The sequence below is a fragment of the Pan paniscus genome, chromosome 12 (assembly GCF_029289425.2).
Source record: "Pan paniscus chromosome 12, NHGRI_mPanPan1-v2.0_pri, whole genome shotgun sequence".
Classification (NCBI taxonomy): domain Eukaryota; kingdom Metazoa; phylum Chordata; class Mammalia; order Primates; family Hominidae; genus Pan; species Pan paniscus.
In genome coordinates, this window is record NC_073261.2 from 27,728,071 (window position 1) to 27,741,793 (window position 13,723).

The window sequence follows — 13,723 nt, forward strand, 5'->3', positions numbered from 1 at the left end:
ATTTGTCTGTCTGAATTATTAAGCTAGTATATTACTTCAATACCTCGAATGTGGACTAGGCACTCATTTTCACATGTTCATCTATTCATCCATTCACTCAAACATTTATCAAGAACCTTCTCTCAAGTGAACACTGTTCTAAGTCCTCAGAACTTAAAGATGAATTAGATGCAGCCCCTGTCTTCAAGAGGCTTGCCCTGAGGTTGGGAAGACAGCCAGTGGGTACCAGAATGAAGCGGGGAAAGGCTCTATTGGTGAGATCAAGAAGTCCAAGGCCACAGTATCAGAGGTGTATCCACAGGTCATGGAGGCTAACCTGGATGGCACAGGCCATGAAGAGAGGTGGACCATGAACAAATTGCCACATCACTCAAGAAAAGAGGGAGTACAGCCAGGATGGCCTTAGATGACAGAACTGAGGGGATGTAGGATGGATTAACCAGAAGAAATGAGCCCCCAAGAAGTGGACATTTAGGGGACGATGAAGGACACTTGATCTGGAAATACTTAAGGCAGTGAGGAAGATCTCCCTTCAAGGTGTGGTAGAGACTGGGCAGCCTCTCCAACCCCATCTCCTTCCCAGGGAAGTTCTCAGGGAACAGAAAGGAAATGAGATGCAGTGTCCAGAGATGAGATTGCAGAGATGAAGAGAGACTTCCTCCTGATCTGAGGGTGGTGGAGGAGAGGGAGGCGGTGGGAGGGTGGATAGGGATTCCCAGGGTGGGTAGGGGATAGTGCTAATCTCCTCTTCAGTGCAGGCCGTAGCAGCTGGCAGCATGTGCAGTGACCGTGTTCATGGGCACTGCACGGGTCCTTGGGATGGGTCTGTTCTGAGGAATCCCAGTGACTCAGGTGCTAGGCTGGGCTGTCAGCCTGAGCTCCCAGTAGTGCTTGGCTGGTTGGAGTGCTGAGTCTGCTGCAGGCAAGACCTGGGAAGGTCAGATGCTCTGCCTAAAGCCCTGAGGTGGCTCTGAAACCTTGGAGTGTTTCCTGCATAAGACCTGCATAAGACCTCAGCCTCTTCCTTCGTGTCAATCCAAGCCATTCTCCTGTTTGGCAGCAATTCAGAGGGCCTCATAGAAATTCAATTTGTAGTTATTAACTGAGTACCTACTATGTGTTGAGCATGTGTTAAGAACTCTGTGCACTGCACTGACCTAGAACGTTGGGATTCCTGCCCTCATGGTGTTTAAATGTGTGGAAATGAAGACAGACTCAGATCAGAAATTATACGAGTAGTACGGGGGCAAGAGTAAAGTCTAGGTTACCAGAGGAGAATGTTCAGGGAAATCGACCTCGTGTGGGTCCACAGAGCCCTTGCTGAGAATCTCCTCCTCACTAAGCTGGAGTAGAGAAGCGCAGCCCCAGCACCATGGCCCCTCCCCATGGTGGAAGACGGAAGAACACTTCATGTAATTGTAAATGAGTCACTCACATACTCAGGATCAAGAATAATTTCTTTTTTTTTTTTTTTTTTTTGAGACAGAGTCTTGCTCTGTCGTGCAGTCTGGAGTGCAGTGGCGTGATCTTGGCTCACTGCAAGCTCTGCCTCCGGGGTTCAAGCAATTCTCCTGTCTCAGCCTCCCAAGTAGCTGGGATTACAGGTGTGTGTGCCACCATGCCTGGCTAATTTTTGTATTTTTAGTAGAGACAGGCTTCACCATGTTGGCCAGGTTGGTCTTGAACTCTTGATCTCAAGTGATCCACCTGCCTCAGCCTCCCAAAGTGCTGGGATTACAGGTGTGAGCCACCATGCCGAGCCCCAAAATAATTTCAAAACAGTTCTTTACTGAAAGTTCCAGTCATCCCTTCTCACCCTTTCGGAGAATAGTCACAAGAATGTTCAGGAATGGAATCTCTCGACTGCTTAGTTTGTCTTCCCTCACCCAGGATCTCTTCAGCAGACACAGCCCCTCACTTTGGCTTCCCAGGGCAGCTCCACATCTCCAACTCTTCTTACTGGGCCATGAACCCATCTCCTTTAGACCCTCTCTCTTCCACTTCTGAGCAGCCTGGTCTGCAGAATCCTGGTCCTGTCCTATTCTGTGGTTTTAATAGACAGTCATTCGGTTCCGTCAGACTCTACTCAGATGAAGTGGGGAGGGGGCACTGTGCATCTTGCTGGTAGAGTGCCCACCAGCCCCTTGACAGGCTTTTACACTATCCACATGCTCCTCCTAGCATATCACAAGATTGTTTCTATGCTGAAAGGACACCAAGACCCTTTCTCTTCTTCTAAATCTAAGGCAACAGGGTTGTAGTTGGACATGGCCACCCAGTTAGGACACTTCCTGAGTGTGACCCTATTGCTGATTTATCTCCATGGGAGGGAAGTAATGTTTGCCCTTTCAAGGCCTGGGCCTTAAATCATTCTGCATGCATGTCACCAAGCTGGAGCACAGACTGGTGGAAATCCAGCCTTCATGATACAGGGTAGAGTGAGGCAATGATTTCCAGGGCCCTGCTCTCCTGAATGGCTTAAAGAATAGAGCTGCTCCACCAATCTGGGCCATCTACATACAGACTGCAAGCTAGAGAGAAAAACTTATTTGTTCTTTAACCCACCATATTATTGGATCTTTTGTTCTGGATAATACAAATCTCATTACCAAAATGTCTCTGTTTTCTAGCAGAGTGAGACTGTAACAGAAACTACCACCCCATCTTGAAAAACAATTATTCTTCTTTGTTTTCCTTTTTTTTTCCTCTTCATTTTATGAATAGCAAAGCTATTTATATGCTCTGCTTAAAGAACTCCAAAAACTGGCCTTGAAAAACTAAGCACAGAATTAAGGTTGCAGAATATCTCACCTTGGGAAGAATGCTGAGCAGTTAATGTGTATTCCTGTTGCAGTCAAGCTGGTGCCAGCCAGACCAGCAGACGGTTCATTGCTCAAGATGGTCATCAAGACTAGATATACTGACCCACATATAGTCAACCCATGCACATAGCTTCTCCATATCCTCCCTCCTATAAAAACCCTCTGGCCAGCTTGGGAAACTTGAGATGGTCTTTGTGACACCAGCCCACCATCTCTTCAGGTTGTCAGCTCCTGAATAAACCTGCTTTTCCTCTCACCAACTCTTGTTTCTTGAGTTTGCCTTTTGAGTGGCGAGCGGCCAAACCTGGGTTCAGTTATAAGAGGGGACCCTATCCCCTGATAAAAAGGTACACTTTACAATCCTGTCCATCATGTAAGTGCCAATCGAGGGTAAAATTACTCTCCTGTAGCTCTCCTTCCCACAAACACTTCTCACTCTTCTTCACCTGCTTAAGGTCCTGGTTACAAATGGGAGTGCTTCCCTCAGCCACCTCCCCTTCTGAGTCTGCAGCCACGTGGTCTACCAGCTGGCGGCCCAGTGACCCAGCATCTGTGTTGCTGCCATGTGCTGAAAGCTTCCTCCCCTGAGCTTTGCTTTATTAGAACAATTTCCTAAATTCCATTTCATCAACATCCAGAAGACAGAGATGAACTATCTAAATAAAATAACTCCTACCATCTTTTCCTTCAGTTCCTATTGATTGTGACTTAATCTCTTGAGGCAAGTTGATGGGCTTAATATTAAACTGAAATACCAAGAGTTAGCAAAGGAATCAGAGAATTGAGTACAAATAAAATTGTTCACAAGTGGAATTTTTCCAACTCTCCAAAGGGGTTGGTTCAGGGCATGCATGCTTGTTTTCTTTCTTATCTTACACAAGGTAAATACCTTTAGAAAGACTCAGGAAGCCAGACTTTCTGAAGAATGTTGGGTAGGGAAATAATCTGAAACCCTCAGCAAAAGTGGAGGAGGGTCCCTTCTTAACCTCCCCCAAATATGCTGCCCACTGGGACTTTTCAGCCCCACATTAGATGCCACCCTGGCTTTACTTGGCTGTGGCAAACCCTTGCCTTGTGCTCTTACACAAGGTACATCACCTCCACCTAACAATTCAATGACTCTGATGATAGGGATTGTGGCTTTGTGATTTCACATCCAACTGGGCCCTGTACCTTCATCCCATCTGATGGCGGGACTCAGCCCAGGGATAATTCTGTGCCCCTGTGAGACAGCTTAGATGGTGACAAGCTACAGATATTGAAGCCAGTGGGACCTGGGTTTGAAGTCTGACTCTGCCATTTAGTGAAAGACCTTGAGCAAGTATGTAATTTCTGTAAGTCTAAGATTTCTTATCCCCTAGGGATAATACTCCCACTACAGCAGAGACTAGCTAGCTGTCTGCCAACTTGGCCTCTCCTTCCAGGCCACACAGGTAGATTGCATTTCCAGCTTCATTTGCAGTCAGACACAGTTATAGACTGTGTTCTAGTAAAAGAAATAGCCTGGGCCGGGCGTGGTGGCTCACGCCTGTAATCCCAGCACTTTGGGAGGCTGAGGCGGGTGGATCACGATGTCAGGAGATCGAGACCATCCTGGCTAACACGGTGAAACCCTGTCTGTACTAAAAATACAGAAAAATTAGCCGGGCATGGTGGCGGGCGTCTGTAGTCCCAGCTACTGGGGAGGCTGAGGCCGGAGAATGGCGTGAATCCAGGAGGCAGAGCTTGCAGTGAGCCGAATCGTGCCACTGCACTCCAGCCTGGGCAACGGAGAGAAACTCCGTCTCAAAAAAAAAAAAAAAAAAAAAAAGCCTGGTCCATAGAAATTCTCTTTCCTGACATACTGCCTTCTCTCCCTATCCTCTCACTACACTGTTGAGAACTCACTGGCCCTGGAGCCAATCTTAAGCAGAGCCTATAAGGCAGAAGGATCCAGACTCTGAATAACCAGACATGCCTGCAGGAGACCATGTGAGTGATGGAAATAAAACTCTGCAGGGGTAAGTCACTCAGATCTCATGGTTTATGTGGCAGTAACTAGCATTACTCTAATACTACTTAGCAGGACTGTGGGAGTACCCACTACCATGCCTGAAAGAGTACATACTCAGGAAACATAACTATTCCAGGCTTCCAGAAATGGAAACTCAAGGCAAAATATCTGTGATGTGGCGTTAGTGTGTGTGGATATGTTTGTAATTGCACATACAGCACACTTACTGAGAACTTATATTCATTCTTTTCTTTTTTTTTTTGAGTTGGGGTCTCACTGTCACCGAGGCTGGAGTGCAGTGGCATGATCTCAGCTCACTGCAACCTCTGCCTCCGAGGCTCAAGCAATCCTCCCACCTCAGCCTCCCAAGTAGAACAGACTACAGGCACATGGCGCCACACCTGGCTAGTTTCTTCTTCTTTTTTTTTTTTTTTTAAATTGAAACAGAGTCTCACTCTGTTGCCCAGGCTGGAGTGCAGTGGCATGATCTTGGCTCACTGCAACCTCCATCTCCTGGGTTCAAGCGATTCTCCTGCCTCAGCCTCATGGGTAGATGGGATTGCAGCATGCACCACGAAGCCCAGGTAATTTTTGTATTTTTAGTAGAGACAAGGTTTTGCCATGTTGACCTGGCTGGTCTCAAACTCCTGACCTCAAGTGATCCACCTGCCTTGGCCTCCCAAAGTGCTGGGATTACAGGCGTGAGCCACCATGACCTGGCCCCTGGCTAGTTTTTTATATTTTTGGTAGAGACAAGGTTTTGCCATATTGCACAGGCAACATGTTTAATCATAATATCAGGCTTATGTTGTAGATGCTATCATTTGCCCCATCTTACAGATGAGTAAACTGAGGCTCAGAAAAGTTAAGTAAGTTTTCCAAGATCACACAGGTAGTTGTCAATGACAGAGCTGAGCCCCTAACCCAGCTCTTAGACCTCTAGTGTACTCAAAGGCTAATCACTAATTTGATGCAGAAGAGGGAGAGATTTCAGAGCCCAGTCACAGCAACCTGCTTACTACAGGTAGAAGATTGTCCCTGAGTAGAACATTTGCTCATGCTGTAATAATAATAATGAAAATCAACAATGAGCACTGAGTACTTAGGAGGTGCCAAGCACTGTCTAAATAAATTATTTACAAGAATTAGCTCATTTGGCCAGGCACGGTGGCTCCTGCTTGTAATCCCAGCACTTTGGGAGGCCAAGGCGGGCAGAGCACTTGAGGTCAGGAGTTCGAGACCAGCCTGGCCATCATGGCGAAAACCCATCTCTACTAACAATACAAAAATTAGCCAGGAGTGGTGGCATGCACCTGTAATCCTAGCTATTTGGGAGGCTGAGGCACAAGAATTGCTTGAACCTAGGAGGCAGAGGTTGCAGTGAGCTGAGATTGTGCCATTGCACTCCAACCTGGGTGACAGAGGGAGATTCCATCTCAAACAAACAAACAAACAAATGAACAACAACAACAAAAATCAACCCTGCAAGGTGGTTTCTCTTATTATGCTCATATTATTAATGGTGAGGAAACTGAGGCACAGAATGATGATAGTAAGAGGCAAAGGTGGAATTTGAACCCAGTCAGTCTGTTTCTTGGTTGTGTGTGTGTATGTGTGTTTGGGTTAGGGGGAAGGAGGTTTGTAGTGGAAGAAGGCATGAAGACCCCTCTGCTATGCCCTCTGCCCTCTGGTCAGACCAGGATACTTGTCCCTGGAGCATACCCTGTATAGTCCCACTTCCCTATCTTTGTGTTATCCTCTTTTTTAGGGACACTCTCTCTTCCATCACCATAGATGGGCATCCTATGGATCCTCAAAGGACCACTTCAAGAACCACCTCTCTCCTTGATTCTCCTGGACACAATCTCTTCCTGTGTTTTCTTTCTTTTTTTTTTTTCTTTTTTTTTGAGACAGAGTCTCGCTCTGTCACCAGGCTGGAGTGCAGTGGTGCGATCTCAGCTCACTGCAACCTCTGCCTCCCAGGTTCAAGCGATTCCCCTGCCTCAGCCTCCTGAGTAGCTGGGACTACAGGCGCATGCCTGGATAATTTTTTTTTTTTTGTATTTTAGTAGAGACAGGGTTTCACCACATTGGCCAGGATGGTCTCGATCTCCTGACCTTGTGATCCTCCCGCCTCAGCCTCCCAAAGTGCTGGGATTACAGTCATGAGCCACCGTGCCTGGCCTCTTCCTGTGTTTTCTTATAAATTATTTTTTTCATATATAAATTCTTACTTTTTTACACAATTGACATCCAAGGTACCTGCCACCACTTTAAGAAAAAAAATTTCCAGTATAGTTGAAGCCCCTCTGTAGCCTTTCTGGTTTGTATCAGTCTTCTCAGGAGTCACTGATCTCCTAAATTTGATGTTTATCCTCACCAAGGTGCTGAACTTATATAAATGTTATCTTGCTGTAAAAAGCATCCTGCTTGTTTCACTCAACATCATGATTTTAAGGCTCGTCTAACTTCATGCAAATGGTCCATTCATTGTCACTACTCTATAAATTTGATTTCTATGAATAACACAGCATTTATTCATCTCTTGTCTTGTTAAAGGACATCTGAGTTCTTAATAACCCTTTTGCTTAACAAACCATGTGAACACTCTTGTCCTTGTGCCTTCAAGGACTTTGCAAGACTTTCTCTGGTACCTAGATATTACAAAGAGTAATGTGGCAGTGAAGACTGATGGGACCAAGATCTGATTGACATATAGGCCCAGAAAGGCAAGCCGAGTCTTTGGGGCTGGTACGTCTCTTCTAGGGATGTCTGAAGATTTCAGGAAAAGTAGTTGTGATATTGAAAATTGGGCAGCAATTTATGTCACTCCCATGGGATGAAGGGGTAAAAATTACAGACTAGTGTGTGCAATGGGAGAACCCATGACAAACTCTCAACTATTTCAGTTAGGACCCTAAAGAACTGTAAGAGTAAGAGTGGATAATAAATAAAAATAAGAGAAATAGCAGACAGTAGAAACTGACATAAATGAGATGGAGATAATATAGTTATCAGAAACTGACTCTAAAATTTTCTATGTTAAAGGAGAAAAAAAGATGAAAAATTTAATCAGAAATCTAGAAATTATAAAATGAACAAATAGAAATTCTGTAACAGAAAAATATAGTAGCAAAATTAGTAATACAGCAGTGGTCCTAGTAATATAAGATATACAGCCAAATAGAAATTAGTGAACTGGAAGTTAAATCAAAGGAAAATATTCATCGTGAACACCAGGCAGTCAAGACAGTGTGGGGGATGGATAGATTGCAGTGAACAGAACTAATATAAATGTAATTGGAGAAAAAGAAAGTATCAATATCAATATTTACAGAAATAATGGCAGAGAATTTTTTAAAGCTGATAAAATATATCAAGCAATAGAGATATGACATCCTATGAACTCCAAGCAAAGTCACACCCAGGCAGATTAGCCATAGAAGTAAAACTTTTGAAAACCAAAGATCAGAGAAAAATCTTAAACGCAGGTAGAGAAAAAGCAAGCGAGCAAACAAACGAACAAACAGATTAATGGACAGTAAATATGCCTTGCCCTTTACTCTGGAAGGAGACATTGTCTGTATCTTCCAAGGCAATTCTCTGCACAAACATCCTTGAAAAGACAGGAAGAAAGGGAAATCAGTGTCTCTGCTCCCAAGGTGTGCAGAAATGCAGGAAACCCATAGAGGATTGTCTCCCAACAGTAGCAATCTTCTTACAGTATTACAAGTGATAGAAATTGAGGATGGAGAAGGAGGTTGAAAATTTAACCAAGGTCTGACAGCCAGGATTAAACCCAGGCTTTCCGACTCCAGAGCCTAAGGTCACATACAGATGAGTTGCACAGCAGGAATGGGAGGGAGCAAAAGGTCCACTCTTGTTCCCTGTGCCACACAACTCCTGAAAAATTGTGTATTAACTGCATTGGTATGAATATAATTCTATACGTTCTCCTTGAGCTGCTTTCAGAAGGGATCCTCAGTCTATGGGGAGATTCAGAGGAGGTAGAAACTGCCCCCAAACAAGGTGCCTTTGAAAATTCGTGTTAAGGCTGGTTCAAGGCCAGTCTTCGTTTTGGAATATGGGAGAGGTTCTCTGGGGTGTGATGTCTGGGGCAAGGAGTGGCCAGGGCCTGTACCTCAAAACATCTCTTCCAAGAACCCAGGGGTACCCTGTTAAGATACAATTTCTAGAATGAATTATTAAACAATACATTTTTCAATAAATGGAAATAAGAAAAGTGATCACTAAAGGTCAGTTTGGTTCCTGGGAACAGTCCCACTGTTTTTATCTGTCTGAAGACAAAGTGAATGCCCCATGAAGCTGTGAGCTCCTGCCCCAGAGATGTTGAAGAAGAACATGGATAACCCCCACCAGAACTGGGGGGCCCATCTGCTCTGGCCATGGGTTTGGATTTACAAAGTCCTCCAATGTCTCCAAGGTCTCTTCTCCTTCTGATTCTGGGGAATAACAGGGAGCAGAGTACCCACTCACCCACGATAAGCTATTGGGCTTCACTCGGGACTGGCTTGAGTGACAGCACAACCTACACCTTATGCAGTTCCGTTATCCCAGCCAGGATTGGTGGTTTAAACTATAGGTTTTATTAGTATTCGGATATGGTGAGGCCAACAGATCAGGAGGCAACTGCCATTGAAAAGATTGTTATACTCAGGCTCAAAGTTCTCAAGAGGAAGGGGCCCACCATGCCATGCAGAGGGGTAGAGGGGACTTGGGGAAGTCCTAGGGTCAGTTGGGAGGCAGAAGTAATGAGAGGAAAACATGGCCAAGAGCCTTTATTGTGGTTTTCATGGGAAGGAGCAAGCCAGCCAGTTTAAGAGGGCTTGACATTAGCTAGTTTAAATCACTTCAGCAAATTCAGGGGCATAGAGGCTGTCCCTAGTTGTCTGGCACCTGGCCCTGGGTGACAGCCTTATAGAGAAGGTGGTTGGGGATATGGGCTCTGGATTGGTTAGTGTGCATTTGAAAGGCACATTCATGAGCAAGGTGCTTGCCATTTGCAGGGATTATCCCTGGGAGAGGCAGTCTCTCCAGGGTCAGCAAGTCCCCAAGATGGCAAAGCATCAAAAATACAGAGTGAAAATAAATGATTAATACACTTTGTATCTAGCAGGCATTCAAATATTGAAAGAATGAATGAATGAATAAATGTTTGCACCAGTGAGATACTGAGCGGACCTATTTGAAAAGAGAGAGTGGAAGAATGGGCTCCGGATGTGGGACTGCAGAGGACACTTGGAACAGGGGCCAGCAAAAGGACTCTGAGCTCCAGAGGGGAACAACAAAGAGTAATCCTAAAGATGCAGCTTGAGCTGTGGCCCCCAAAAGATATGTCCACAACCTAATCCATGGAATCTATGAATGGACCTTCTTTGAGAAAAAGATCTTTACGAAGGTAATTAAGTGAGAGACCTGAAGATGATAATATCCTAGATCAGGCCAGAGCCTAAATCCAGTGATGAGTGTCTTTATAAGAGATGTGAAAGGGAGAAGACACAGACACAGACACAGAGAGAAGGCCATGGGAGGGCAAGGCAGAGACTGGAGTGATGCTGCCACGAGTTGAGAGGAGCAGCTGGAGCCACCAGAGGTAGACGAGGTAAGGCCAGACTTTCCCTTGATGTTTTCGAGGGACAGTGTGGCCCTGCCAACACCTTGATTTTGGATTTCTGGGCTCCAGAGCAGTAAGAGAGTAAATCGCTTTTGTTTTAAGCCACCAAGTCTTGTTTATTTGTTATGACAGTCCTATAAAACTATTAAATAATACAGGATAGTAATATTACAGTGGAAAAAGCAACTAGGCTTTTAAACAAAAGACCCAGGCTTCATCTTAGACATGCTGCCTGTTGCTGTGTGGCCTTGGGCAGGCCACTTTGCCTTTCAGGGCTCTTTTCCTTGGCAGCCCATGAGAAGGCAGGGCTGAATGATCAATGAGACCTCTGCCCACTCCAAGGTTCTAAGAAGTCCCTTTCACAGCTCTGTCCTGGCCAGACATGGACCCCTGATCTTGTTGAAGGCCACAAAGTGACCCTGTGCAATGAGCTGAGGTGTGGCCTCTCCTGGTAAAGTGAGTGCCAGCACTAAGTAGGCGAGCATCCTCCATCCAGTGACTGAATCTGGGCCTTGGATTCAAACTTATTAGAAAGGACACTAGGGTAGAGTAACCTTATAAGGCTCGTTTTCATGGGAAACCAGGCCAAAAGCAGCCCAGCTCCATAGGTGGGGAGGCCCAGTTCTCACAGTGTAGAAACTGTCAATTAGAGTCTCATTTCATCTCTGGATTCATTGGCACTGGTAGAGTGTTGCTGGACACTGCTGTGGGAAAAAAGAGTGAGGTGATGTCTGGGAAGGCAGAGTCTGTCTCCAGCTCCCCAGCATCACAGACAGGCTTTGCCAAGGAAGAGTTTTTAGCTCACATAGTGTTCCTGAGAAACGGGTCTCCTAGGCCTGCCCCACTCTCTTTAACCATCATCCCCCTGGCCTTGTGCCAAGGGTATGGACCCTCCATTGAGGTGGGATTTATTATTACTGGTTTAGCAAAGAGGATTCTGAGGCTCTGTTTGGGGTAGAAACTACCATCTTTGGTCAACTCCCAAATCCTGAGATTGTTTCTGAAGACTGATGTTAGCAGCTTCTCACACCAACACTGTACTCTGTTCATCAAACCCGACCTGCTCCCTACAAATGCTGAGCACTGGGCCAGTGGCTTGGTCCCTCCCCTGCACCCGTGCACTCAGAAAAATACCAGGCAGAACTAGGTTTGCTCATCTCATCTCTGTGTGGCAAGATCTACTGAGGGTTCTTAAAACATCCTATTCAAGAAATAGGCTTCGGACTTAATACAGAGGCTTACAAACGCTAAAATACAAAAACAAATTCTAACTGACATTTTAAAAGGAGAACTTTTAAGTTTGATGAAGCACTTGAGAAGTTAAAAGAAGGAATAGCCAGTGTGATTTAGGTCATGTCATTAGGGTCCCTCCTTGCATTGAACACACATCTTCTGCCTCATCTCCTCCATAGGATAATCTTGGGAGGTCTCCTAGACTCCTTCTAGTCAAATGCAAACACAGATATTTACAGAGGAGGAGGCTGAGAAGAAAGGCTGAGTGAAACCACCTTTGCAAAGATTATGACAGTAAGACAAATCTCGCATGGATGACTCCATCTTGCTTCTAACCCCACAGGCTAGCTGTCCTCACTCCTTGCTACGCATAGGCCAACCTAGCCGTGGGAGGAATTTAGTTCATAGTTTAACTTTTTGTTGTTGTTGTTGTTGTTATTCTTGTTTTGAGATGGAGTCTCGTTCTGTTGCCCAGGCTGGAGTTCAATGGCGCAATCTTGGCTCACGGCAACCTCCACCTCCTGGGTTCAAGCGATTCTCATGCCTCAGCCTCCCGAGTAGCTGCGATTACAGGTGCGTGCCACCACGCCCAGCTAATTTTTGTATTTTTTAGTAGAGGCACGGTTTTGCCACATTGGCCAGGCTGGTCTCAAACTCCTGACCTCAGGTGATCCTCCTGCCTCGGCCTCCCAGAGTGCTGGGATTACAGGCATGAGCCACTGCGCCAGGACCATAGTTTAACTTTGAAGCAAGGATAATAGTTTCTCCTTAAAACTAACCTCCTTCTTGCCATGAGATTAGGATTATACGAGGGGCATGAATTCTGCTAAAATGTCAATGTCATTTCTGTAATTTCTTATTGCTCAGGAGTCATGTGGCCAGAGGTCTCAAGATTTGTGACTTCCCCAATTGCTCCTACAGATAACGACACTATTGTAGAACCTCAGATTGAAATGTTTTTCAGACTTTTGCATTCTGGCAATTGACTGACCCCATCCAGACCCATGACTCATGACTCAGCTGGTCTTGTGTCCCCCACCCAGAGGCTCAGAGCATGAGGACCCTTTCCCACACCCCTATGACTTCATCCTCAACCAACCAGCAGCACCCACTCCCTAGCCCCCTGCCCACCAAATTATCCATAAAATCTCTAGACTCTGAGTCTTTGAGGAGACTGATTTGAGTAATAACTCTGATGCTTCCACTTGGCTTGCTCTGCCTTAAACTCTTTCTCTACTGCCATGCCCCTGTTTCAGTGAATTATTTTGTCTGTGTAGTGGGCAAGAAGAACCCAACAGGCAATTACATGAGCCTTGTGGCTTCTTAAGAGAATCTGGGGTTGCTTTGCCTTAACTTAATGCTGTCAGCAATAAAGAAACAGCCCTAGAGTCCCTTTGGTACATGTTGTGTGATGAAAGCCATCTGAATATAATCAGAGCCAATGGTTATTTACTGTTCACTGTGTCCCACCATGCCAAAATGCTCCCATATGGACCATCTTCTTAGTCCTCACAAAGTCTATGTGAAGAAGTTACTATGATTACCATACCAACACCATTTTACCATAGAGGAAACCGAGGCACAGGAATGGGAAGTGACCTGTGCAAGGTCACCCAGCTAAAAGTAGAGGAGTCACGATCTGGAGCCATCCTGCCTATCCCAATCCCATCCCTCAGTCCTCAATAACAACAAGATAGCTAGGCCATGCTAAGCCAATGCCAAAGATGGTGAATTTTAAAAATATGACCTATTATTAAAAAAATCATATACCCAATCCTCCCACCCCCCAAGACTTTCCAATAGGATATGAAAATAACGTGTCAGTGTGAGTGGAAAAAACAGTGTTTCCTCTGCTCTCATACCCAATGCCTGTGGGGTTTTCCCCCAAGCAAGCAATCAGTTCTGCAGCAGATATCAGCTGGTGCCCTCCAATTTAATTCCGACACCATCTACCTGGAGATGGCGTCAGATCCCACAGGTTCAGGGCTCAGTCCCCAAGACTATGCCCCACTTCCAACACCGGCCACAAGCCCCGGGTTA